Source organism: Mauremys reevesii, linkage group 1 (genome assembly GCF_016161935.1).
Source record: "Mauremys reevesii isolate NIE-2019 linkage group 1, ASM1616193v1, whole genome shotgun sequence".
NCBI lineage: Eukaryota > Metazoa > Chordata > Testudines > Geoemydidae > Mauremys > Mauremys reevesii.
In genome coordinates, this window is record NC_052623.1 from 109,678,586 (window position 1) to 109,704,207 (window position 25,622).

A 25,622-nucleotide genomic window follows, 5' to 3' on the forward strand; every position below is an offset into this window, starting at 1 on the left:
ACACCAGCCAAAACTGATTACTTTGACACCGTTTTATGTGCTGAATATCTAAGCAGAGCAGGAGCAAACTGTACTTACATAAACACACCCAAAGTCTCTCTCCCTCCCAGCTAGCTATCAGCGGAGCATTCATTCAGATCCAGCTTATATCTGCACATCAAAACTAAATAGAAAAACAAAACTGTGTTTGGGGATATGCCACCTACCAAGATAAATCTTCACCTCCAGGATGAGCTACCTGACAAGCCATGGAGAGGCCTTTGGAATGCTGTTTAACTTTACATACCGATTAGGTGACAAACATGTTTATTGTCTATTATGCCAGCTAATGTTTATAAGAGTCAGCCCAGTGCCAGGTTGATCCCACTTCCCCTAGTCAGCCTCGAAGTCCAAAGAGAGCCATCACTTTCCCAGAAGTAGGCAGTGCTGTTTGTCAAAGTAGTATATGGCGAGGAGATGGGATGATTTAGGGCATTTCCTGGGCAGCCACCTCCAGTACAACTTCTGAAGCACTGTCTACGATTTAAAGCTGTCTTTCCCCTGCAAAAGGTGGCAGTGAATCTGCTGCCTGCCATGTTGCTCAGCTGAATTTCCCTGGGAGACAGTGACCCCGACTTCTGCAAGTGTCTGTAATATCTAATACATTTTTCCTGACACTAGCCAACAATGATACAAGCAGGGTAATATCTGTACAGTAATGTGGATAGTTAATGCTATTATATTTGTATTACTGTATAAATGTTGCCAAAAGCCTCTGCATTCTCTCAAGTTGCCCCCTACACCAGGAATGTCCTCTCATCCTGTAGGCCACACATACTTCCTATCCCCCTTCAGATGCCTCCGCTCCAGCAACGGCCCACATTCCCACACCAATCTTATACAATATAAATTGATAAATAAGGGAATAAAACAATGGGAAAGAGCAGGATGTATACCCTTCAGAAACAAGTGGCCTCATCACCTTATTTGTTGAAAACATCCCTCTTCCCTTTGCCTGATGGCATCGTTCCTTGCATCATGTCACATAGCTAAGCTAAGTCTCGATCCTCCAACTCACTGGGTATGTTGGACCTCTGCACTAATGCAGAATCAGTACCAGGATGGGGACCCTAAACAATAAGATTCTGGAAGCATGAAAAAAGGCTAAATTGATGCATATGTCCAGCTCTAATGAACACATCTTAATAAGTTTATAATGCCCCATCCTCTTCCAAAATATCCAGGCCAATCTACAAAAGAATAAAAGTAGACACAGTACATTGAAACACAACACAGCATCATCTTAACATACAGAAACAAATGGAAAGGGGTGGGTCTAGGAAATGAAGAGAAGTGAAGAGGCAGTAATAGACTAGTTATTGCAAATGACTGCTTGTAACAAAGATGCATGGCCTCCCCTGGAGATTAACAGCAAGGAAGGGCAATACGCCCCTGGTGGGCAGAACCAGGAAAGCCATGCCCACCACCCTGGAAGCAGAGAGGCAGGACAGGAACAGGAATTATAAAAGGCGGGCCCTGTAGCTCAGTTGGGCAGAAGCCACTGAAGGAGGCAGATGCTTTCACCATGCTGAGGACTTCTGTTGCCCTGAGAACTCGTCTGAACTGCCCAAGCTACCAGACACGCCTGATGCTGAGGAGCAACTGGGATTACTGCTTGCAGTGTACCCAGGGGAGATGGAGGACAACCCCGAGATCCAGGTACACCCCAAAGGAAGGTTGGGAAATGGCCCAGGGTCAGCCAGCTACAGTCTGGCTCAGTTGCTGCCTGTGTCTGGTTCAGCGTGTTGCAGAGTGGTGGACCACTCTGACACTGTTCGGGCCCTGAGCTGGGATGTGGTGCAGTCGAGTGGGCCCTTGTCTCCCTACCCCCTGCCACTCCACCCTCTGGGAGTCTACAAGGAAGCCTGTGGGGGTCTGCTGAGCTAGGACCCTGTGGGATTAGAATGTGAGATACTGAGCTGATTATGCTGGGAGTTGTGTGTGAAGGACTGGCCTTGGGCTTGTTCTCATTGGCCAGCTAATTGTAAATAGGATACAGGTGTGTAGGATAATTACCCTATGGGTTACAGCTGCAGCTGTGTTGATTTGATTAATCAATTAGTAATTGATTGACTACCATATTGTATATAAGAGTATGCTGGGAAATGAATAAAGAGAGATGTATACACACACACGCTGTCTCTCTCTGCTTGGGCTCTGTTCCTGCTCCTGTGATGCAACAAATGGTGACCCCGATGTGATGCAACAAATGGTGGAGTGGCCTGAAAAAAAAAAAAACAAAAACAAAACAAAAACAAAGAGATCCCCACTGCAGGAGGGCAGGGGCTAAGACAGAGGGTCCCACCTGGCCCCTGTTCCTGCCCTGCCAGGCGCTTGTCACAGGCGCTGCAGCCTGGGTGCGCTCAGTGAATCTTCAACTAGTGTCTGGCAAGTTTGGAGCGTGGCAGAGAAGACTTACAGGCAATTTGAAAGGCCTGAAAAAAGTGTGTGGAGGAGAAGAGGCAGAAGTCAGCCAGCCAACAGCCTGTCTATGTGCAATATCTTCTGACGTGTGAATCTACACTTGGAAACAAAAGTGAAGCATGTTGCATGGGGCAGATTTTACCTTGTGTTTGTAACATGACTTTGAGGTTGAGCTCAGTGTTGAGCGGCAAGCTGCCGCACCTGAGCTCAGAGGTGAGCAGCTAATATGGGAACTGCAACAGAGGAGAATCTGATGCATTATCCACTTTCCATTAAAACTGTTTGGGATCGGCTGGGCTGTGAGCTTTGGAAATCGGTGACTCAGGGCGATGAGAGAGAAGACTGGAGGAGTTTGAGGCCAAGGATGATACGATCCAATATTTGCAGAATCAGAAGATTGTCTTAGAGGTAGCTCTGCAGGCAGCAAAAGCAAGCAAAGAAGAACTTGATGAAGGAGTAAACTTCTTAGGTGAAAGTACTGAGGCAGCATCAGAAATCTTGGCACAATTGAACCAGGTGGAAAATCTGCAACAGGAAAGTGTCAGCCTGAAGAAACAAACCCAAAAAGTAAAGGAGCAGTTCCTACAGCAAAAGGTAATGGTGGAAGCTTATCGAAGAGATGCAAGTTCACAGGACCAGCTGATTAGTGAATTGAAATCTACAAAGAAGGCTGATTTGGAAGTGAAAGAATTAAAATGGGAGCTACTGAAACTTCAAAGTGAAAAGCAGTCCATTGATGTTGAATGCTCAAGACAGGTTCACCAGCAGATGGTGGAGTTAGAAAGCCACCTCCAGTCAGTACAAAAAGAACGGGATGACATGGAGATACAGCTACAGTCTTTGCAGACTGATAAAGAACAAATAACATCTCTTGCTGAGGTGAATGAGGTATTAAAACTACAGGTAGAACACATGCAAGAGGAAGCCAAAAAGGCCATCACTGAACAGAAACAAAAAATGAAGCGTCTGGGGTTAGATCTGACCAGTGCACAGAAAGAAATGAAGGCAAAACATAAAGCCTATGAGAATTCAGTTGGCATTCTTTCACTGCAAAGGAATCTTCTGAACTAGAGCTGAGCAAACTAAAAGCACAAATCGCTGATGGAGGAAATAACCAGGCTTCCCATGAAAGGATTCAAGCTTTGGAGATAGAGCTGCAGGCTGTTAGCCACAGTAAGATGATGTCGGAGAAAGAGCTGCAAGAAGTAATTTCACTCACCAGCCAGGAGCTTCAAGAATCCAGAGATTTCAGGAGGAAGATAAAACGTTTGGAAGAAATAAACAAGAAGTTGGCCCTCGAACTGGAACATGAACGGGGGAAGCTCACTGGTCTTGGTCAGTCTAACACTGTTAAACAGTACTAGCAGAAAGAGAGGCAGACCTGGTGCAGCTGAATCTCCGGGTTCAAGCAGTCCTAAATATTCAAGCTTTACAGACTGCCTTAGAAAGAGAAAAGTCAAAAGTTAATAACCTTAAACATTATAGAGCTGATGTTCTTGAGATGAGTGAAATTAAGAAGGAGCTACAAGCCAAAGAACTGCTTTTCCGAACCATTCATGCTGAAGCAGACAAAATACAAGCTATTATTGAACGTGCTCATGCCTCTTTAAAGCGCTCCTCTTAAAACAGAAACATCCTGGTAAATCAAATGGTTTAATTATCAGCAGCAAATATGGAAAGGACCAGTTGACTTGCTAACGTGGGGCAGGACTGATGCAGGTCCCAGAGAACTGTTTGTTAGCTCTGTCAGGACTTTTCCTGTTTGATCCTCCGTGAATGAGTTACTTGTTTGAAATGATTTTTGCTGTGCCTGAAAGAAATTTTGTGTTTATTATTTAGAGTTAAAATTTATGTCTTGTGTTTTGTTATGTTTCGTGTTGTCTGTTTTCTGGCCAGAATTGTTGTTGTGTTGTTATGTGGTTTGATGTGTCTAGGATCTCCCCCCACCCTCAGTGTCAGTTTGATCGCCTGACATCTGAGGATACTGTTGGTGTGCAACAGAGAGGGGGGAATCCTGCAGAATTTATCATTTGTTTGTTGTGTTTTGTTTTTGTTTGTTATAGAATTTGAGTGTTGAAGCACCCTTCTGAATAGGGAACTTGAACTATTTTTTTTAAGGTTGTCTAAGGTGCAAGGCAGAGTTTGGACTATTCTGTTTATTGTTCTGCACTACAAAATAGAGTAACTCTTGAAAACCGGTATAAAGTTTTAATTTTGATTTGTGATAGGTTATAGTGTTATGCTGATATGAGTTGGAAATGTTTTCTTCTTCTCTTTCTTTTCCCCTCTCCTTTTGATTTTTGAATACAGGGGAGGGGAAAGAAATGTGAGCAGGATGATAATTATAAGAGCCTGCTGGAGTGGAATAAAGATACTCTACAGATTATTTAGTGGTTGTGTATTGTGATATAGATTGTGGTGTTATGTTGTTATAAGCTGGAAATGTTTTGTGAATGTTTTTTATCCTCTTTCCTTTTTATTTTGATTAGAGAGATACTGAGCTGATTATGCTGGGAGTTGTGTGTGAAGGACTGGCCTTGGGCTTGTTCTCATTGGCCAGCTAATTGTAAATAGGATACAGGTGTGTAGGATAATTACCCTATGGGTTACAGCTGCAGCTGTGTTGATTTGATTAATCAATTAGTAATTGATTGACTACCATATTGTATATAAGAGTATGCTGGGAAATGAATAAAGAGAGATGTATACACACACACGCTGTCTCTCTCTGCTTGGGCTCTGTTCCTGCTCCTGTGATGCAACAGGACCCTAGACTGTTTGCTGGTTGCTCAGCCCCTGCCTGAGCCCCCTAAACGGTTTGATGGGTTCTCAATCCTGCCTGAGGGCCAGGTTCCCCGGATTAGTCACTGGTCGGCCCTGCCTGAGGGTTGGGACCCTAGCCTGTGTTTGGTACCCTGCCCTGTCTGAGGGTCTGGGTTCCCAGATTATACCTGGCCCTACCCTGCCTGAGGATTGGGCCCCTGGACCACTCACTGCTTTACCCCACCGGAGGGATCGAGCCTCGAGACTGCTAACTTCCCCCTTGTCTAAAACTGTTATTCTAGTGGTATGACAGTCAAGAGGCATGGCCTCCCTTGGAGATTGATAGTGAGAGAGGGCCATACATGCCTACACTGATTTATTGGATTGGGCCTTTGTTTGTTTAGAAGCTGCCAATGAACTGGTCATAGCTTTTCAAAATTAATTTGTTTATAATTCTTGGATAAATATTGTTATGAGCTTTTAGGTCTATTGACTGTGAACTGTCCATAGCAAGTACTCCAAATATTAGGCCTTGTCTACGCTACAGAGTTTTGTTGACAAAAGGCAGCTTTTGTCGACAAAAAAGTGGATGCATACACACTACAATGTGACTTTTGATTGCAAAAATGCCCTGTTTTGGCAACAAAATAAAACCACCCTGATAAGAGACATAAGGCTTTTTGTGCAAAAGTTTTGTTGACAAAGAGCCAGTGTAGACATCGCACTTGATTTTATCACTTTAATTGGCCTCCAGCAGGTGTCCCACAATGCCCATCCTGACCGCTCTGGTCAGCAGTTTGAACTCCACTGAGCTGCAGCCAGGTAAACAACCATCCACCCCTCCTCCTTTAACGCCCTGGGAAGTTTTGAAATTCCATTTCCTGTTTGCTCGGCATGCAGAGGTCTCACCGCATCTTACATGATGACCGTGGCAACTTCATGCAGCAAACCCTCTCCCACTTGGACCATTGTGGATCTGCTGAATCTGCTCAGTATATGGGGAAAGGAGGCTGTGTAGTCCCAGAAGTGCTTCATCTGTAGGAATTTTGATACCTTCGGGCAGATTTCTCGAGGCTTGTGTGAAAGGGTTATGATCAGGACATGTTGCAGTGCAGAATGAAGATAAAGGAGCTAAGGCAGGCATACCATAAAGCGAGGAAGGCAAACCATCGCTCCGGTGCTGCACCTAAGACCTGCCAGTTCTATAAGGAACTGGACTCTAAACTTAGCGGCCACTCCACCTCTGCCAAGAGCCCTGTGGATACTTCGGCAGTCCTGGAGGTGGCAGAAAGAGGACCTAACCTGGAGGACAAAGTCATTGATGAAGAGATGGAGTTAGATGACGATGTGGAGCCCATAACAGGGTCGCCTGGTGTGGCAGGCAGCCAGGAACTATTTACCACTCCAGAGGTGACTAGCCAGTCTCAGCAGTTGCTTTCCAGTGAGCAAGAAACAGAAGAGAAGATGCCTGGTAAGTGGCTGTGGTTTGAGTAGTGCAGAGGTGGGTTCAGGGTATAGAAATGTACAAGGCTGGCTTTGTTTCTGTGTGCTGGACATTTCCCTGTGCAGCTAATCAATATGGTGGAACAGGGTGTTGATGAAAGCCAAGATCTCATGGGAATCTTCCAGAGAGATCTCTAGGAAACTTTCCTGCAGGTAATTGGCAATCCTTTGTTCTTTCCCCATTGTAGGAAACTTTCCCATGCCATTCGGCAATCACTTGTGCAGGGACCAAAGTGGCACACAGGCGAATAACATAGGGACCAGGGCAGAATCTAGTGTGTAGTTGATGCACCCTTGCTTCCCTGCTTACCCTAAGGAGTGAGATATCTGCTACAATTCCCCCCGCCAGTGGAAAAGTGTAGGAGAATTTAGAATTTTTTCCCTAGTCGGCTCACCACAACCCTTCCAGAAAGCCCTTTTCCCCATGTAGAGCCCCCTACCCACCCCCCAACACAGCCAACACTCACTATGCTTTGGATGTTCACCGAGATGTGTGCTTGCCGTGGGTCAGTGTGAAAGTGATTGTAATGTTACCAGAGGTGTATTTTACTGAAATGTTTCAATGTTGTGCATGAACTTAACAATCATGATTCTGTGCATTGTTCCTTCTGCTTCAGCAGATGTGACCTTCAGGAACACCCTCCACATACTGGCCGAGCGTCTCCACCAGATAAGAAAGCGCTCAAGACAGAGCAAAGAAGACATGTTCCAGGAGGTACAGCACTTCTCCAATGCAGAGAAAAGGGAACGCAGGGAGTGGAGGGAAGTCAAAAGCAAGGACAGAAAAGAAAATCAGGAGTTCAACAAGGACACTACTGAATGGATGATTAAAGTCATGGAGGAGCAAACACAGATGCTGAAGTCCTTAATAATGCTGGAGACTGACAAGATGTGTGCCCACCCTCCCCTGCAGCACATTCAGAACTCTTTTCCGTGCCCCCCCAAACTCCACCCGCACACTCCTTTCTGCTTTCCAGGAGTTTTTGTATCCCCCTCAAACGACTTTCAAATTGATAGCTGGACCTACACACAGCTCTGAAAGTCTGCTCTTCCCCGGTACCTGCTTTCCCACCAAATGTGTTTGGGTGCAGGTGTGTTGGTTTTTGTGCAATAAAATCAAAGTTTTTGAGCGATAACTAATTTTTGTGTCCTACAAATTGAGATAGCAGGCACTATCAATACATACACAGGCAGTTTAATCATTTGCTTACTGGAATTTAGGGCCCCAAATTTCACAATTGCTTCTTATGAAAACTAGTAACATTGCAATACCAATCACAGATATATACATTACGGGCTGAGGGATGTGCTGGCCGCCGCTTCCAGCAGCTCCCATTGGCCTGGAGCAGCGAACCACGGTCACTGGGAGCCACGATCGGCCGAACCTGCGGACACGGCAGGTAAACGAACTGGCCCGGCCCACCAGAGGCTTTCCTTGAACAAGCGGCGGAACAAGTTTGGGAACCATTGTCCTAAGGCTACCATATAGTCATGTAACAGACTGTAGAAATGGATCTAATCTAGTCATGAGTGCTTTTATTCTACTTTAATTGATGCATCTTTATATATAGGGGGATATAAATTAAGATAGAATAAGACTGTGCACGCACACACACACACACACTCAAAAATATTATATAACTCAGTCACTTATTGTAGTTGTTTGGTCAATATCTAAGTAACTGTTATAATGAATTTAATGTTCATAAACTGAATTTTTATTTGAAAGAGAAGTATTATCTATCTCCAATGTTCAATTTTCACCCAAAAGGACACATTTGTCATGGCAGCTAGTTTATTACATATACATATTAAGCTGATCCAGTGAAAGAAAGCCTCTGTATTAAAAGAAAGAAAACAAACACAGAAACCTGTCATATATTCATGGGCCCCAATCTGCAACCCTCAGTCATGAGTAATTCTCATTCATACAGATATTCCCACTGAAGTATTAGCCTCTTGAATAACGCTAACTTGATTTATCTACTTCTCATTCATACAGATATTCCCACTGAAGTATTAGCCTCTTGAATAACGCTAACTTGATTTATCTACTTCTAAAATTGTGTTAGTAAAGTAGTGAGTGTTCTGAAGCTAATGTAAGTGGGACCAAATTCTACAACTTCGCTGGCCCTGATTCCTACTGATTATTCACACATGACTAATTGCCAGTCAAAGTGAATAAAGGTTGCAGAATAAGGCCCTGCAAGACTAGCACAACAGCTCACCCTACAGCACTAGCTTTATCTTAGAGTCAGATAGCTATATCATTCTTTCTAGTATCCTTGATGACCTTATAAACAACTTCTTCACAATTGTCATTGCACCCAAAGGTGAAAACCGAAAGGCATGGAAGAAACTGTGGTAGGACTTTTAAAGTGAAGTTATGAATATTCTTCCACTGACTGGAAATTATTGAGTGATTGTTTGGTTGATTTAAACTGACTTCCTGTGTTGCATCTTATTTAGAGGATGTTTTGTTACAGCCACAAGACCAACATTGAAAGAATATTGACTACAGGCATTTCAATAGATTAAAAAAGCCTGTTCAATATATCTCATTTACTTCTTGGCAAGAATACAGTCTTGCCAGAGTTTGATTAGTGTACACTCCACCTCTCACACAATAATATACAGAGTATAAAATGCTAGAGACATTGCAATTCAGCATGGACTGTAAAAGGTAGATGCAGTGGTCAAGGACAATGATCTCTTACTGGCGGTCAATGATGATACAGCAGCCTCTTTCATTTCATGTCTGACTTTTTGATCTCTGTAAAATGCCTGTAACCATCTTAGCAGAGCTGCCTTACTACACATGTGTGTATATGTGCACACCCATTTCTGGCACAGAGAAACTATGGAAGGATTTAGGAGGACAGGTTAAAAGACTGGGTATGTTTAGTTTTGAGAAAAGATTGTGGGGGGCAATAATAAGTCTTCAAATATGATAAGGGTTGTTATAGAGAAGACCGATCAATTGTTCTCCATGTCCACTGAAGGTAGGACAAGTAGTAATAGGCTTATTCTTCAGGAAGGCAGATTTAGGTTAGATAAAAAAAATCTAACTATGAGGGTATTTAAGCTTGGGAATAAGCTTCCAAGGGAGGTTGTGAACCCCCCATCACTGGAGGTTTTTAAGAACAGGTTGGACAAACAGCTGTCAGGGATGGTCTAGGTTTACTTGGACCTTCCTTAGCACAGGGGCTGGACTTGATGACTTTGAGATCCCTTCCAGCCCTACATTTGTATAATTCATGACACTGTTGTAGCATTTCCCACCCTGTAAGAGTATATGGAGGACTTACGGTGCAGTATGAAGAAAGCAGGCCTCGTTTCTCAGAAGTTATCTGTGTCGGTCATACAGTTTCATTAGAGGGCATTCACACAGAACCCCTGCAAGGTGTCAGCAATACAATATTTCCCACAACCTAGGCTGGTCTTGTGGTATCCAGCATTTCATAGTCTAAGTGGTTATTCAGGCCATGACCTTAGTTGAAACTATTCAAGAAGACAAAGGATGAATCAATGTCTGTGAAAATGCTAGTCTATGACTGGGGCTCCTGGGAACTATGATAATACAAATAAATAATAATTTAAGTGGCTCTTCTTTTCTGTACCAGTACATATTCTGCCACACTTAATCCATTACACTTTACACAGAGAGGCTTAATTTGGTTCCTGCCCTAACATAACCGGAGCAGCCACTGGCTTTCCTAAGTAGGAATAGCTTCAAAGTGGAAAGGAAAATTTTTATCACAGAACAAAAATATTTGGTTGTGGTCTGACACGCTCAGATATTTCTGCTCGTACCACGTCTTATATTTCTCACTCAACCCCACAATGGGAATCCCCCTAACATACTTCATGGCCTTACTAGGGGTGACAGTCTGGCCCCTCACATCTCCCCTGCAACCAAAGCTGGCACAGAAGAAAGCAACCCTCTTACTGAGCAATGAATCCCACAGTGAGTGCTCCAGGATCTGCATTGGCTGCCTATTGGTTTCCAGGTGGAGCTTAAGACGTTGGTTTTGACTTATAAACTATTATGGATTGGGACCACGTATTTGAAAGCCCTCCTCACCCTATGCATTGCAAAGCAGCTGCAGTCAGTAAAGGCACTGAGCTGGAGTCCTCTCTGTGAAAGGAGGATGAGAGAGAAGGTCTAGAGCAGGGTGTTTTTCAAGAGATGCCTTCAACTTTGGCACTCCCCCAAGCTCTCTGACCTCTAGGACAGGCTGCATTTTGGATCTACTTATCCAGGATTTTGGGGAGGAAGGAAGTTAATAAAGGTAGGTAGTGATAGGTTCAATGGGGAAATTTGGGGGTCTGCCTAGTTGCTTTAGGGTGAGAAGTTACTATTGTATTTGTTATGATAATATGTAATCTCATACATATTTAGATGCCGTGTGGTAACGGCATCTAAAGCTTGGGACAGGCACTCTAAATTTGTTACCAATTGAAAACACATAAAAGCAAAGGAGGTTAGACCTGTTCTGTGTATAGAGGACTATTTTGCCTTACATTAAATCTAGCAGCTTGACACAAAATAGCAACAACAAAAAAATAATTTTACAGACTCTGATAAGAAAGCACGACCCCAACCCTGCAAGGGTCCATGCTCACAGAGCTATTTGCAGGACCGGGACCTATTAAGGGCAGAAACTAGACCTGTGCAGAGAAAGGTAGTTCTGTTTAGGGGAGGATTTCCACATTTCAAAGTTTGGTTTTATTCCAGTTTGGCACAACCCCCCACCACCCCAACATGCACAAATTTTGAAGTTCTCCAAGAAAGGGTCACCCTGGACCCATGGAAGACCTGAGACTGGCTAGTGGGCTGCCCTGAGACCTGGAAAACATAGAAGCCCAGGCTGCTGAGAAGCTAAAATCTTTTATCCTCACCACACCCCTGTGGAGTAGGGAAATATTATCCCCATCCTAAAAGGTATTTAGGCATCTAATTCCCATTGATTTCTAACTCCTGCCCAAATACCTTTGAGGATCTGAGCCCACCGGACTGACACAGCCCTGTGAATTGCCTCACAATCAAATGTTAGCTGAAGTGTTAGAAGCAGAAGCATTTTATTTTGAAGAGATGTTTTTAAAGGATCACCACTTCCCAGAAATAGAGAACCCCTCCATTGGTCTAGATTGTTTTGTCTCTTTTAGATTGATAAAGGGAGGCCTCATTTCACACAACGGGTGAATTGTTTACTGAAGAATGCAAATGCAAGCCAGTTTTTAAAATACATTAAAAAACCATGCTGTTTTAGGAGTTGGAAGAACCTCTGTTAACAGTCCAGCATAAAAAGCATCTATCAAAGGGAATCTATCCAGGTGAAGCGCATTCACACAAGGCTTTCCACGCCACTTAAGAGTGGCGTCCTTTCTGCCCTAGGCATGGGGAAAGTGTGTGAAGATTGATAAGCCACACAGAGTGGGGCCTCCACACACCATGGATAGTGTCCCCTTATTGTGCCTTAACAGAGATTTTTAGATCTTGTCTTATCCTGGTCCAGGAGCCAGATAACCCTCCACTGTGGAAGGCCAGTGGTGACTCAAAGTCTGTAGACTTGAATAGCAGCCACAGAGGGCTGCATTACACCTCTGTAGCCTGTCCATGCACTGAACTGTATTCCATCACCCATAGCACCGCTGTATGGTTTTCTGCACAAAGCCCAGGTAATTATGTTCAGTGTGGGTGCTGCCGAATGGCTGAATTTCAGGGCTTGTCCACACAGACAAGTTTTACCAGTATAACTATACCAGTAGAGTTAAGCCATTATAGTTATACCTGAATAGCACCCCTCATGATCACTCATTCCACAAAAAAGTGGCTTTTTTGTATAGTAGACCCCTTCCCAAGAAGCATGATTGGAAAAAGGCGCTCTTACATCAGAATAAGAGTAGCCACATGGGGAACTGTACTGGTATAACTATAGCAGTTTAAATTAACACCTTTGTCTGCTTGCAGGGGAAACTGGTATAGGCTTTCACCCACCATGTGGATTCAGCTTTCCACTGTGTGGTTCAGAGAACTGTTCCCTCATTCCTGTTCATAAAACGTATACTGTTATTTCCCATTTTACAGCTTATTGTGTAGAAACTGGTTTCCACATTCACACTGTAAGGGGACATGGATAAAAAAAATGTACACTAGTGATAGGGAATCAAGACTCATGTTCCACAATCAATTATGGCATTAAGCAAGCTTCATGTTTCAGACTAACAAAACACCCAACATGTTTCCCCAACATTTTTTTCTAAAGACATTGGTGCTTTTGACTAGATGGTGTGTCAAGAGAATTGGCCTGTGCTGAGTTAGACCTACAGAATTTCAGCAACTGCTCTGTGATGAGTGACAGGGGGGTTTGAACAAGAACCTGTTTGTGCTATGTGCCACAACACTGAAATCTGACGTTTGAGTGTAGCTGGGACTAAAAATAGGCCTACCTGATCTGAAGAGATGCAGATAACCTCTGAACATGAACACTATGGCACCCCTGGATGCACTGCAAATATAATTTCCATGTACAATATAATAAATTGTCTCTCTGTATATTTTAACCTGGGGGAGTCCAGTCTGTGTGCACAAGGAATGGCTCTTTGTCCTCAGACTGCAACTAGTTGATCATTTGGGATAAAAATAAGAAAAAAATAGGGAAAGGCAGACAAGAATAAAACACAGGAAAAGTGCAAATATGGAAGATTATCTAGCCAGTTAAGAAGGGTAGAAGAATTTCTTACTGCCTTCAGCAGGAGGAACAGAGGGAACCCAGACACAGACTCTGGTACACAGACTGTTACGGAGGAGGGCTATTATTGTAATCAGAGGGAGCATTAGGTTTGATTATTCTGCCTGTTGTCATAGTTCAACATTTTAGTGCCTGGACTGTTAAGCTCTGGCAGCCCTGATTCTAATTTCACTAAAGTGACTACCACCACTCCGGCAGTGTAAAGGGGCCTTAAAGAAGACAGAAATTACAGTTACATCCACTAAGCGTATGTCTACACAGCAAAGAAAAACCCATGGCTGGCCCACGCCAGCTGACTCGGGTTTGCAGGGCTTGAGCTGTGGGGCTGTTTCATTCCTGTGTAGACCTCTGGACTCAGGCTGGAACATGGATTCTAGGACCTTGTAAATACTAATCAAGTTCTCTGTATAGGTGTTGAACCTTTCCATCACACTAGAAGCTCTTGATGAGAGTTGCTATGGGTGGTTATGGTGTCTGTGAGAACAACATTTTCCTACAATAAGGAAATTGAGAGAATTCTCAGCAAAGTCTATTTGCTAAATACCATTTACTGCCAGCTCTGACTTTTATTCATGCATGGGTGAACTGCATTAAGTAAACTACCTTCTTTGTAAGAAGTCCACATTAGCTATTAGTCACATCAATCGGAAAATGAAAGGCACTTTGAGACACATGTCTAGGTCTGTAGATTCTCAGTTGCCCTGCACCTATAGCATAGTCATTGGCACCAATATAGAGTATGTGTAAAATGCATCTAAATTAGAATAATGATTTTTATCCATTCTACATTCTGTTTGTGCTGGTGTAAATGACCACATGAAGTGCAGGGCAGTGGAGAATCTCACTTAGAGTTTTGTGATTTTTTTTTTTATTGGTGTATTATCTGTCCAGTTTAATTCTGTACCGACTTAAAACTTCCCTTCCAACCATCCTTCATATTCATGTTTCTGGCTCAGTCTGTGTTGTCTTCACTATCCTCGAGTACTCTTGCAGTTTCTGTCTCCCTACAGTTTCTCTCTCTTCTCTGCTTATCTTGACTGCAGTTTCTCTAGCAGAGACAAGGTGGGTGAGGTAATATCTTTGATTGGACCAACTTCTAGTGGTGAGAGAGACAAGTTTTCAAACTACATAGAGCTCTTCTTCAGGTTTGGGAAAGGTACCAAGAGTGTCATAGCAAAATACAACTGTCTTTGGATTTGTGTAATCATTGGCAAACACATAAAACAGCAACTGGTTGAAGGTTCCCTCCCTCTTCCTCCCCCCTTCCCCCAACTGTGTTTTCTTCTTAATTTGAAGTTTTCATAAGATCTTAGATTATTCTCAACATTTTTGGTCGCTAACTCAAATGTGCATTAGCTATGATCAACAGGACCTTTGACTGGTTTAATGTCAGGGTGCCCAGTGATCTGAATTGTAGAAACACCCAAGAGTAAAGCAATTATTCCCCTCAGAGGCCTTCTTGATCTTTAAATGCCATACATTTTGTACAGCTGAATTTTCCCTTGTAGTGGGAAAATATGCTTCCTTTGCAGCTAACATTGTGGGTGCTTAATTTCAAAGCAGAGAGGAGTTTCACTCTATCACGTTGGGGGCTTATTCTTCACAAAAATAGCAACTGGCAATTCTGTTTTTTGTTTGTTGGTTTGTTTTAAAAAAGAATGTATATTCTCTCAACCTCTTCTTAAATTTTGATTGAATTTCAGTGCTTGTGAAGTTAGAAGCTGATAGCCTTGGCTAAAGCTGGACCGTCACTGTGGTAGCTTTCTGCTTTGCTCTTCCAATCCTGACCTAGAATAACCCTGCCATTCCAACACTTTAAACTAGAGCTAACATTTGTGCCAAGTAATGTAGTGGCTTCATGATGGCAAACATTCACCAGAGCTTCAGCCAAGACCACTAATGTTGTAAAGCTAAGACCTTTAATGTATATTAAGTAGAATTTCAACCCAGATACCATATGACTGAACTACTCTATTGGGCTGCCTCATCATTTTATATTTCCAAATTTAACACGTTTCCCATGTAGGGAAGTGATGGATCCAGTTGGCTTTTCTATTTGAGTGAAAAAAAAAAGTCCCATCATTAAATGACTATACCATGAGTTACAAATACATATAGCCAGTGATTTTACAATCTTGTGAAACCATGTAGAAGCAGCAAGGTGCTATCTGTGTTATACGGGAGATCAGACTAAATGATTAGAATGGTCCTTTCTAGCTTTAAAATCTGTGAATGTGTCTAAGCTAACATGGTAATTCCATTAATACTCTCTGGAGGGTAGATTCTGAGTGTCACCAAGATCCATGGCCTCACAGGCTTTCAGTATTCCAATCTTTGTGTAAACCTGTGATTCCCATCTCACTCTGCTTCCTCATGACTGCTCGGCATGAAAAAAATAGTTGGGTGAAAGGGTTGCTATAGTCTCATTTCCCCTTCAAAACATTATGATGGAGAAGGAAGGTGGCAGCTACAAATGGCTGAGACATTGCCAGATGGTTATAACTCTGTATGCTACAGATTTATGCTTTAACACCAAGTTCTTCACAAAAAGGAGGGAGTGTAAAAAGTGCTAGAGAAATCTGTTATCTACAGCCAGGCATTCAGATACTACAGCATATGCTCTGAGAAAAAAGTCCAGGATAGATGCCCTAACACACTCAAAACCACCTTCAACACAAACCACAATACTTCACCGGAGAAGTAGTTCACATAATGGAACAGGCCACCCAAATACCCTGAGATAATCTGCTTCAATACATAAATAAAACCCTGTCCGACTGCACACCCTTAGTTGTCACCTACCACCCTATACTGGCATCCATACCAGGTATCAACAAACTACAACCCATAATCAAATGGGACCCCATCCTGAAAGAAGTCTTTGCCAAACCCCAGCTTCTGGCCTTCAGACAACCCCCCATCCTCCTCAAGCTCAGCAACAGCAGCAGTAAGCTCCCCAGAGACCAAGACACCCAACTCAAAGGAGCACCAGTCCAGGCTATAACAAATGCAAAGCTGTAATGTTATTGACACAAACTGGGGCCGTATAGATCATCGTTGCAACCAAGGTCCTGTAGCGGCACCAAATCTTGTATGAAGGGGGTCAAATAAGGTGTCTAAGACAAGGTTATGATTTGCTGGTCATGATTTTGCTATCTGTATGCATGTATCATTTTTGTATTTAAAGTTTTAAGTATTGGCTCTATACTATCTGTATTTCAACTTGCACTATGCTTTGGGGTGACACCCCAGACAATTTGGTGTCAGCACTGCCTAACCTGCTTGATGGCCTATTAAGGACCATCAGCTATACTACTGACCCATTGAGAGAAGGCAGATACACCCGGTAACTCAGCAAGGCATGCAGGGACATGCCTATGGACAGAACTCTAAGGTTTTTCCATGCCATGTGCTGGATAGCTTGTCTTTGAAACAAAGAAAGCAGAGGCCACATGGCAAGAGACTATAAAAGGCTGCTGCATCCAGGGGCGGCTCTAGGCACCAGGCATCCTAGGGAGGCGTCATTTGGCTCGGTGGAGCTCGCATGCCTGCGGCAGGTCAGCGGACCTGCCGCAGGCATGACTGCGGCGGGTCCCGTCTTCGGCTCGGTTGAGCTCCGGCAGGTCCGCTCGTCCGGGCTCCGGTGGACCTGCCGCAGGCATGTCCCAGGATGCGGAAGAGGACCCGGGACTGGGGAAGGGCGGCGCAGCGCTCCGCGCTGCTTGGGGCAGCCTACTTTGTAGAGCCGCCCCTGGCTGCATCTCCTCCATCTTGTCTTCAGTCCTGCTTCTGACCTCTGGAGGAACCTTGCTACAAACTGAAGCTCTGAACAAAGGACTGAATGACCCATCCCAGAGGGGGATGTATTCCAGAGACTTGATTTGAGCCTGCAGTTTATTCCATCATTGCTACAAGCCTGAACCAAGAACTTTGCCATTACTGTATGTAATTGATTCCATTTAACCAATTCTAGCTCTCATCTATATCTTTTTCCTTTTATGAATAAACCTTTAGATTTTAGATTCTAAAGGATTGGCAACAGCGTGATTTGTGGATAAGATCTGATATGTATATTGACCTGGGTCTGGGGCTTGGTCCTTCGGGGTCTGGAGAATCTTTTTTCTTTTACTGGGGTATTGGTTTTCATAACCATTCGTCCCCATAACGAGGGGAACTGATGGTGATACTGGGGAACTGGAGTGTCTAAGGGAATTGATTGTATGATTTATGGTTAGCCAGTGGGGTAAAACCAACGTCCTCCCTGTCTGTCTGGTTTGGTGTGCCTTAGAAGTGGAGAAACCCCAGCGTTAGGCTGTAACTGCCCTGCTCTAAGCAATTTGTCCTGAACTGATACTTTCAGAAGTGTCCCACCAAGGGCAGCATCGTTACAAAAGCCTAGAGACATATCTCCACTGCCACAATGATCAAACACACCTTTTCAAGACCCATGCTTATCACAACACATAATGTACCTTGTCCAATACATTAAAAGCCCCAACAACAACTATGTGGGTGAAACCAGACAATCACTACACTCTCACATGAACTTACACAGGAAAATGATAAAAGACAAAAACACCATATTGCCTGTGGATGACTGCTTTTCGCAAAGAGGTCAGATATAGAATGTTCAATCAGTCCTCATTCTCAAAGGAAACCTGCACAACACTTCAAAAGACAACCTTGGAGCTTACATTCATAACTTTGCTAGACACTAAAAATCATGGTTTTGATAAAGACACTGGTTTTATGGCTTATTACAGCAATCTGTAACCCACTATCCCTCCTTTTTGTCCTGTGACTGCAGGGGTGTTAATGAGCCACTTCACTCTGAATGATCTTTTGCAATGTTTGCTAAATCCTTATGCTTAACAATGTCTTACACCTTGTATTTAGTTGTGACATTCTGGGCTAGTCTACACTTGAAACGCTACAGAAACACAGCTGCAGCTTTACCTATTCAGGGACTTAGGTCAGCTTCACTACACTGCCCAGGGGGGTGGATTTTTCACACCCCTGAGATGTGTAGTGAAGCTGACCTAATTTTCTACTCTAGACCAGGCCTTGAAGTACCTTTCCCAGACCTGAAGAAGAGCTATGTGTCAGCTCCAAAATTTGTCTCTCTCACCAACTGAACTTGGTTCAATAAAAGATATTACCTCACCCACCTTGTCTCTCTAATATCCTGAAACCAAAACAGTTACAGCATTGCTAATTGGAGCCAGGTCTACACTAGGAAATTGGGTCACTATAATTATGTCACTCAGGGGTGTAAAAAAATCCCCCCCTCCCTCCCCAGTGATGCAGTTAAACTGACCTGACCCCGGTGTAGACAGCTCTACGTCGAAAGCAGGGCTTCTCCCCTTGACATAGCTGCCGCCTCTCACGAAGGTGAGTATCTACCCATTTTAAGTGTAGTCTTTCTCAGAGTCGGAGACATATTGTCCTTCAGCAGGCACTTCCCTGAATGTAACGTAGAACCTGGGAAGGGGAAGGATCTTTAGAGGCAGAAGGTTAGTGCCATTTAGCCCCTGATTAAATGACCATATTGAACCAAACCAACTGTTTAAATCATCACCTCACAGCCACTGTCTTTGCTACATATTCTAGGGTTATTTAAGTGATGGGCTTGGCTTTGACTCTCATAATAAGACTTGTTCCCTGAGGTATCCAGCACATTCTGTCCATGCATTGTGCCTGTGCTTACATAGTTTCATCCCTCACTCTGTTGCAAGATGTGCATGCTCACTCTCATGTTCCCGGAGTTGTCAGTCTGTCTCTTCAGCCATGGCCTCATTACTTGCCTTCATTGTTTGCTCCACTCTGAGACTTTCCTCCCCCTGGACATCTCAGATCCATTGGTACTAGATCTGGGGATACGGCAGTGGGTTAGGACTTAGGAAACCTGGGTTCTCTTCCTAGTTCTGCTATGGGTCTGCTGGGTGACTGTGGGCAAATCACAGCACCTCTCTGTGCTTAGCTCCACATCTGTAAGATGGGGGAAATGATACAACCTCTTTTGTCAAGTATTTGAGGGTACGTCTATACTACCCGCCAGATCGGTGGGTAGTGTTCTATGTATCGGGGATCCATTTATCGCGTCTTGTCTGGATGTGACAAATCGAGCCACTAATCGATGCCCGTACTCCACCTTGGCAGGAGGAGTAATCGCAGTCGACGGGGGCACCGCGGCAGTCGACTCGCCGCTGTGAGGACGACCAGGTAAGTTGAACTAAGATACTTCGACTTCAGCTACGCAAATAGGGTAGCTGAAATTGCGTATCTTAGTTCGAAACCCCACCCCCCAGTGTAGACCAGCCCTGAGATACATAATGATTTTCATTATACAAGAGTTGTGTTATCAAGGTTAATAATAAGCTAACTTTGGTTTGTGATAAGTGTCCTCAAAATGGTGAGGACTGAATGCACAGAACTCAGGTACTAGTAATTGCCTAATTGGCTATAAAGAAAAAATATAATTTTTTCAACCCACAAGCTTTCATTCATTGAACATACTGTTTTTAACTAAGCAGCAGTCTATCGAGCTGATAGTATATGTTAATGTCTCATACTGCCACCTACTGTAAGCAGCAAATATTTTTTTCACAAATTTTGACCTTTAGGCCTGCCACAGTACGGCCATCAAATCTTTGACATTTAAAATACTGATAATGTCAAGGATAGATGTCATGAATTTAATTTAATTATCTATTCAGCCATGTGATTTTTTTTTTCTGTTGAGCTCTATTGGTCATCTGTACACATCATCCATCGTTTGTTTGTTTATTGGATTAAAATTCTAGTTCAGGAATTAACTTCCTTTTACAAATGAAATTGACTAGGCATTGGTTTAAACATGTGCTAGCCATTACTAAATATAGAAAAATCCAGATAAATAAATAAGATTTGCTTTAAAATGAGTTGCTATTTTTAACAAGCCAGGCCCTCCCAGTAACAGTTTCAGGGTATTTGCTATGTAACTATTTAGCTGTTAACATAAAAAAATACCCAGTCACTTCATAGGAGAATTAATCTGCTTGTGTTCAGGAAATCTAGATATCACTTCACTACTTATTGCTTGCTTTCCCTCTGTAAACATACCATGGTGGCCTAGAAAAGATTCCATAGCTGTGTCTAGTTTAACTGAAAGCTCTTCTGTTTTCACTCTTGTATATTTTTGTGCCTAACTATGAAATACAATAGATATCAACAAAGAAACTCTTTGATCAATACAAGCACGTGACTCACTAGCTGGCTTCCCACCTTGTGGCCGGGTCTGGTGTAGAAGGCTCACCTTCTTTGGCACCTGCTAACAATTGCTTTGGCCCTGTCACAGTTTGCTTCTTCATACAACTCGGCCATCCAACCAGGTCACACATAGTCCCTCCCCTTCCAGATGGAATCAATAATACAAACAATCACCCATCAGCATCACATTAGGCCTTTGGTCTGACAACTGACTCACTAGTCTTTACCCGTGGGCCAGGGAGTGTCAAGAATCTTTACCTCTCATGGGGGGGTTGGCTCTACTTCCTCAGTGGGCTGGCACAGGATCCCAGGCCATCCTTCTCCACTGGGTTCTGGTCTGGGGCCATTTAACAAGCCTGACTACACAGACCCTTTGCTGCTTCCCTGGTCCACTTCCTACCTGGCACTATCATGGACCTTTGCCATAACCTCTTCCCAGGCTGATAGCATACCAGCTGCTCTTTCAGACTCTTCCCCAGGGTCACTGCAGAGCTTCTTAGCACTTTCTGCAACCCAGCTGGCTCTGCTGCAGAAGAGGTTTCTCTGTTTACCTGGTAGAGCAGTCCCTGACTTACCAGGAGTCCTGAGTCCTGCTACCTGCAGGCCCTTTCAGCAGCATGGAAAACCTTTAGCAGACTGACTTCCTCCCACTTTCCTTCCCAACTGCCTTGGGCTCCCCATTGCAGGCCTACTTTCCTTCAAGAAGCACTGTCTGCCAGGAGTCCCACTCAGCATCCTGACTCCAGCCAGGCTTCTCTCATTGAGTGGGAGCCACCAATCTGCTCTCCTTCCTGGTCAGTCCCCATCTGAACTGGACTCTGCTTTTCAAATTCCTCTCTCCAGGTGTAGTGGAGAGGAGGCTGTTTAAACCCACATGCTCTCATTCACCCCGTCTGGCCCAGTGTGTGGTTGGTACACACCTTCACAACTAGCTCCTCAGCTGGCATACAGCGGCCTGCCTCCAATGGAATCACTGGAACTAGCGTGTTTTACACCAGCTGAGAATATGCTCCTTAAGTCTGCTAAAGTCAGAGAAAGGGTTGGGGGGATAAGAAGGAGGGGGAGGGGTTGTGTGTGTGTGAGAGAGAGAGAATTGAAAACATAAGTTAGGAAATATGGATGCAAAAGAAGTGAGAGAAAATGATTGAGCTCTAGTAAGTGTAAGGAATTGCTTCTCTCTCACCTATCTTGTTCAGCTCACATCTAGAAACAAGTACACCTTACTAATAGTATAACACAATCTCTATGTACCTGTTGAAAATACGTCCAGCTTTGCGGCTGACGTGGGATTTGCTGTCTCTTTGGCTCTTTCTACACTAGGAGAGTGACACATGACCAACAACCACTGTCAGCAAGAGGCTGTCCTGTGATGGTTCAGAGAACAGTTCCAGTGCTAGCAGGGATGGGATGAAACCATTTCCCCTGGCCTTTCTGCCCCCTTCCCTTACACACATGTTCTAAAACAGAGGTCGGCAACCTCTAGCACACGGCTCGCCAGGGTAAGCACCCTGGTGGGCCAGGCCAGTTTGTTTACCTGCCACGTCGGCTGGTTTGGCGGACTGCGACTCCCACTGGCCGTGGTTTGCCGTCTCAGGCCAATATGGGCATCGGGAAGTGTTGTGGGCAAGGGATGTGCTGTCCGCAGCTTCCCGCCACCCCCATTGGCCTGGGATGGTGAACTGCGGCCAGTGGGTGCCACGATCGGCCGAACCTGCCGACACAGCAGGTAAACAAACTGGCCCAGCCCACCAGGGTGCTTACCCTGGCGAGCCGCATGCCAGAGGTTGCTGACCCCTGTTCTAAAGTCAGGAACAATCAGACTCTATGCAATTTCTAAGTATTCCTTATAATAACTTCTCCCCCATTCTATTTTTCCCCAAAGCCATCTATCTGTCCCATTACATTCTCTTTCCCCCTGCAGCTTCATCTGTCTATGGTTTCAGCTACCTATTCCATGCTAATGATGGCCAAAATCCACCTCTTTTCTCCTGTCTTCTTTCCCCTGCATCCCATCCCACATCTCAAGCAGCAATCCAGCTGTCATTTCAAACTGGGCCTCCCCAAAATGTAAACTCTTCTCATTCTTCTTTCTCTCACACCTCCCTTTTCTCTCCATTAACATCTCCGCTATCCTTACGGTCTCTTTAGGGCCCGACTTTGGAGAGCTCTTTCATTATTCTCTATATGCATTTTATTGCTAAACCATAATCTCTAACCTCTTATAAGCTTCCAAGCACATGGATTGCATAATCTCCCATGGCACCTTGTTCTAGTGCTTAATTATCCTTATAATTAGAAAGTTTTCTTAATACCTAACCTAAAATCTCCCATGCTGCCAACTAAAAGCTGATTATTTCTTGTCCTACCCTCAGTGGACAGGAACAATTGATCACTGTCCTTGTCATGACAACTTTTTACATATTTGAAGCCTTCTCTTCTCTTGAAGAAACAGGCCCAACCTTTCTACATAGGTCATGTTTTCTGAAACTTTTATCATTTTTGTTATCTTCCTCTGGACCCTCTCCCTAATTTGTTCACATCTTTCTTAAAGTGTGGTGCCCAAAGCTGGACACCATATCCAGCTGAGGCCTCATCTGTGCAGAGCAGAGCGGAACAGTTACTTCCACATCTTACATATGAGACTCTTAATACATGCCACAATTACATGTGCTTTTTCTATAACAGCACCGTCATTCAATTTGTGATCCGCTATAAACCCCACATCCTTTTCTGTAGTACCACTCTCTACCCATAGATAGTTAATCATTGCCAAATCATGTCACAGTGGCCTTGAAGTGCAAGTACAGGCACTGAGACAATTATCTGCGAAATAGTTGATGATTTGTTCAACTTATAAATTTAAGTAGACTACTCATGGTTGCAGGGCTAGCTCCACCTCTGTCCTCTTTCTGGTCTCTGAGTGTACCCTGCACTATTCCCCCCCCCCACACACACACACACAGGTGCTAGGCCTTATGCCTCTACCTTTCTTACAGTACAATCCCATGATTTTTGCCACCAGGTCTTGGGCTACAGTACCGTCTGTATCCACCATACTTACCCAGTAGGTCCAACTGAGTTCATCCACCTGCCGTTCGTTTCTTCAGGAGATCTGACCAGTGGGCTGCAATGATCAGACAGCCTTATTAAAACAAAATATTTTAGCAGCAGGAACAAAACTCTTGGAGAAAAAGGATTTTAAAACAACTATCTACGTGTATGATATTCTGGGGTGCAATCTAGACCAGTGAGAGGCTGTGTCATTACCAGTCCTGCAACCTGGGATTCCTCAGAATGCTTTGTTGCTATAGCTCCTAACCTGGACTCATCACAAACAGCATGCAGGTCACACCCTGAGTTTCTGTGTATAGCTGCTGCCTGCCAGCAAGACTGACCTCAGCAGCCTTGGTAACCTGCAGAGTGACCCCAACCCTTCCTATTCTGAATCTTCCCTAAAACCTGTGTCCAGCCTTCTCCTGGTCGGTTCAGATATTTTAGGTCTGTTGTCCCCTACGGGAATGATATCCAAACAGTTTGCTACTGTTAATGGAGTTATCAGATAGGGAGGTGGTGGAATCTCCTTCCTTAGAGGTTTTTAAGGCCAGGCTTGACAAAGACCTGGCTGGGATGAGTTAGCTGGGGATTGGTCCTGCTTTGAGCAGGGGGTTGGACTAGATGACCTCCTGAGGTCCCTTCCAACCCTGATATTCTATGATTCTATGATCTCACAGTCCAGTTGAACCACAAACACTGGATTAGTTTTGATTAAAGAATAAAACATGTTTATTTAACTACAAAAGAGAGATTTTAAGTGATTACAAGTACCAGGCATTAAATATAAAATGCTTTCTAGTGTTAAAACTTAACCTAGACTTTGTTCAAGATAAAATTCTTACCACATGCTCCCAGCATCAGAGTGGACCAAATTTCAGGTCAAAATCTCTCCCAAAGTCAAAATAGCTGTTTCTTTTGTCTTCTTAGGTGAAAGAGTGAGAGAAACCTTGGGTGTTTTTGCCCCTCACTTTATAGTCCAGTCCCCCTTTGAAATGCATTTTCCTGAGGGTAAGCATGGAGCCATGGAATCTCACCTCATAGTGAAAGAAGTTCCATGCTATTGTTTATTAAAATGCAGATCAGTTGGTTCCTGCCTCAATTCCTTGGGAAGGAATGGCCACTTGATAGCTGATTGCCCATCATCAACTTTGATGACACCTGACTAGAGGTATGAGCTTGTCCTTACTCCAAGACAAACAGGTTTATCCCCTTCCCAGACTTGCCTATTAGCCACATTTCAGTCGTGATTGCAACTTATTTTCATAAGTTCACATACAGTGTTGCTACATACATTTCACCATGATGTTATTGACCAGTGAGTTATTAGTTTTCCAATGAAACCTCACAGGCATATTTTGTACAAAGATTATTACAGTGGTGCACAGGGTATGAATACAGGGCTGCATTCTGTCACAACATATATATCTTGCTAAGCAACAGGTTACCATTCCCGGATGGTAACCTATGCAGGCCTAATTTATGCAGATACCCCATCAGCATCTGAGTCAGGTTCCCCCTGAACAACTATCTAAACTCAAGAGATAGCAGGACCCCTTTTTAAACTGGGATAGTCCTTTTGATTTTCTGGTTCCTAGCCCTTTTCCAGTCCTTGGCTCTTCCAATCTTAAGTGGTTGCTAAGAAGTAGCTTGTCTTGAGCCATTCTTCTTCTTTCCCTCCTTGTTGTTCCATACAGTCATCTTCCCCCAATAAACTAGATCATTATGTACATCCCAATAACCAGATCAACATACGATGTGCATAAGTTACCACAGAGCAGCTCCAATTGTCACACCTTCCTTTAACACAACTTCTTATTGTTACCCAGATTTCCTGAT

At 43.8% G+C, this 25,622-nt stretch overlaps 1 long non-coding RNA gene and 1 pseudogene across 2 annotated transcripts; one reads left to right on the forward strand and one right to left on the reverse strand.

The window, feature by feature from the left end:
- The first annotated feature begins 1,674 nt into the window (after positions 1-1,674).
- On the forward strand, positions 1,675-4,087 carry LOC120405041 (annotated as a pseudogene).
- A 15,014-nt stretch (positions 4,088-19,101) lies between these two features.
- Positions 19,102-24,785, reverse strand: LOC120398606. Of its 2 annotated transcripts, none has more exons than XR_005594576.1 (3): positions 24,629-24,785; positions 23,794-23,856; positions 19,102-19,354 (listed from the first exon to the last, which is right to left on the reverse strand). It is a non-coding gene; the product is annotated as an uncharacterized LOC120398606 (long non-coding RNA). The 2 variants fall into 2 exon arrangements; XR_005594575.1 differs by having other exon boundaries at positions 19,102-19,472.
- Between the last annotated feature and the right edge of the window lie 837 nt (positions 24,786-25,622).